This window comes from Psammomys obesus, unplaced genomic scaffold, assembly GCF_907164565.1.
Source record: "Psammomys obesus unplaced genomic scaffold, mPsaObe1.curated_primary_1811, whole genome shotgun sequence".
In the NCBI taxonomy this organism is placed as follows: domain Eukaryota; kingdom Metazoa; phylum Chordata; class Mammalia; order Rodentia; family Muridae; genus Psammomys; species Psammomys obesus.
The window spans coordinates 129973-133498 of NW_026590261.1; positions in this window are offsets into that span (position 1 = coordinate 129973).

The following is a 3526-nucleotide window of genomic DNA, read 5'->3' on the forward strand; positions in this document are numbered from 1 at the left end:
GGCTGCATTATCATCTCCTGTGGCCTGGTGAGAGACAACTTTTAAGAATCAGTTCTCTCCTTCCACCTTTACAAGGGTTCCAGGAATTAAACTCTGGTCAATCAGGCTCGAGAGGCAAGTGATTTTAAACACTGACCCAACTTGGCAGCTCTGCTTTTTGTTTCTCCTGGTATTTACCTAAGATTAAAATTTCTGGGTCATAGAACTCAATGATTATCATTTAAGTTTTTTGATTTGCTATATTAGGTGTGTATGGTGTGTGTGTGTGTGTGTGTGTGTGTGTGTGTGTGTGTGTGTGTGTGGAGTCTGTCCTTTCCTTCCACTTTTACTTTGGTACCAGGCATTGAACTCAGGTTATCAGCCTTGTGTCTCTCTCCATGCTTAAAACTTTGAGGAAGTAGCAGACTAGTTCTCCACATGCTCATGAACAGTTGCTATTATCTTAACCATCCTCAGGGTGTAAAGTGATATGTTAGCATGGTTCATGTACGTTTCCCTGATGAGTAACGATGGTGTCTTTTCATGTATTGAGTAGTTATATGTATATCTTTTTTTCCTGAAAAACCTTGTTCAAATTGTTTACTTTTTTAACTGTTTAATTATCACCATTCAAGTTTCTGCTTTGTTCCCCTTTTCTTGAGATTTACCCCCACATTGTCTTCTGACAGACTTACAGTTTTAGCTCTTTCACTCAGGTGTATGACTCCATTTGGACTTCTATAAGTTTATAGCATCATTTAAAAAAAGACAGAAACTGGACAGATAGTTCAGTAGTTAAGAGCACTGGATGCTCTTGCAGACAACTATTGTTCAATTCTCAGAACTCTCATAGAAATTCACAAGTACATTCTCTTTGATAAAAGAATGTGATAAAAGAATGTGATAAAAGAATGTAAAACTATCTATATGTCTTGTGACCTGGAAATATTTAATGTAAACATAATAGCTCTTTTATTTTTATAATGGAAAGATGGTATAAGCTATAGAAGCCTCATCATACCAGGGAGTTTGTTAAATATAACTCACAGGACTCATAGTAGACTTGTATTCCCAGTTCAATTTCATTATAGTAAAAGACACATAAAATTCCATGTACTCTGCCCAACAGTTGGCCATAAGTCTCAGCGTCTGCTTTGATAGTCTGCAGGGCAGAGCTTTGCAGAGGCCCTCTGTGGCAGGTTCCTAGGTTGTTTCCTGTTTTCTTCTTCTTCTGATGTCCATCCTCTTTGCCTTTCCAGATGGGGATTGAGTGTTTTAGTCAGGGTCCTCTCTCTTGATTAGTTTCTTTAGATCTACAGATTTTAGTAGGTTTATCCTATGTTATATGTCGATATGAGTGAGTATATACTGTGTCTGTCTTTCTGGTTCTGGGACAGCTCACTCAGATGCTGAGACTTATGGCCAACTGTTGGGCAGAGTACATGGAATCTTATGTAAGAAGTGGAAAATGGTAAGATCTGGAGAGGACAGGAACCCCACAAGGAGAGCAACTGAACTAGAAAATTTGAACACAAGGGTCTTCCCAGAGACTCATTCTCCAACCAAGTAGCATGCACGGAGATAACCTAGAACCCCTGCACAGATGTAGCCCATGGCAGTTTAGTGTCCAAGTGGGTTACATAGTAACTGGAAGAGGGACTGCCTCTGACATAATCTGATTGGCCTGCTCTTTGATCACCTCCCCCTGAGGGGGGAGCAGCCTTGCCAGGCGACAGGAGATGACAATGCAGCCACTCTTGATGTGATCTGATAGACTAAGTTCAGAAGGAAGGAGAGGAGGACCTCCCCTATCAGTGGACTTGGGGAAGGGCATGCGTGAAGAAGAGGGAGGGAGGGTGGGACCAGGAGGGAAGGAGAAAGGGGCTTATGGGGGGATACAAAGTGAATAAACTGTAATTAATAAAAATAAAATAAATTTAAAAAAAGGCACATAATGGGACTAGCAAAGAGAAAAAAATAAAAACAAAAACAAACAAACAAAAAACAACACTAGCTTTTTTTAAAATTTTTTATTAATTACACTTTATTCATTTTGTATCCCCCCATAAGCCCCTCCCTCCTCCCCTCCGGATCCCACCCTCCCTCCCCTTTCTGCATGCATGTCCCTCCCCAAGTCCACTGATAGGGGAGGTTCTCCTCTCCTTTCTGATCTTAGTCTATCAGTCTCATCAAAAGTGGCTGCATTGTCCTCTACTGTGGCCTGATAAGGCTGCTCCCCCCTCAGGGGGAAGTGATCAACGAGCAGGCCAATCGGATTAGGTCAGAGGCAGTCCCTCTTCCCATTACTATGTAACCCACTTGGACACTGAACTGCCATGGGCTACACCTGTGCAGGGGTTCCAGGTCATCTCCACGAAGAGTCCTTGGTTGGAGTATGAGTCTCTGGGAAGTTCCCTGTGTTCAAATTATCTTGTTCTGTTGCTCTGCTTGTGGAGTTCCCGTTCCCTCCAGCTCTTACTATTTCCCACTTCTTAGATAAAATTCCATTCACTCTGCCCATCAGTTGGCCATCAGGCTCAGCATCTGCTTTGACAGTCTATACTGCAGAAGCTTTCAGAGGCCCTCTGTAGCGGGTTCCGAGGTTGTTTCTTATTTTCGTTTTCTTCTGATGTCCATCCTCTTTGCCTTTCAGGATGGGGATTGAACATTTTAGTCAGGGTCCTCTCTTTTGCTTAGTTTGTTTAGATGTACATATTTTAGTGGGATTATTCTATGTTGTATGTTTATATGAGTGAGTATATACCATGCGTGTCTTTTTGCTTCTGGGACAACTCACTCAAGATGATCCTTTCCAGGTCCCACCATTTACCTGCAAATGTCATGATTTCCTTATTTTTCATTGCTGAGTAATACTCCATTGTATAGATGTACCACAGTTTCTGCATCCATTCTTCAGTTGAGGGGCATCTGGGTTGTTTCCAGCTTCTGGCTATTACAAATAAAGCTGCTACAAACATGGTTGAGCAAATGTCCTTTTTGTGTACTTGCGCCTCTTTTGGGTATATGCCTAGGAGTGGTATGGCTTTTGACAAAGATGCCAAAACCATACAATGGAAAAAAGATAGCATCTTTAACAAATGGTGCTGGTCCAACTGGATGTCTACATGTAGAAAAATGAAAATAGATCCATACTTATCACCCTGCACAAAACTGAAGTCCAAGTGGATCAAAGACCTCAACATAAAAGTAGACACATTAAATCGGCTAGAAAAAAAAGTGGGGAATACCCTAGAACTCATTGGTACAGTAGAAAACTTCCTGAACAGAACACCAACATCACAGTCTCTAAGAGCATCAATAAATGGGACCTCATGAAATTGAAAAGCTTCTGTAAAGCAAAGGACACAGTCATCAAAACAAAGCGACTGCCTACAGATTGGGAAAGAATCATCACCAACCCTTTATCTGACAGACGACTCATATCCAATATATATAAAGAACTAAACAAGCTGAAAAGCAATAAACCAAGTAATCCACTTAAAAAATGGGGAACAGAGCTAAAGAGAGAATTCTCTGTAGAGGAATA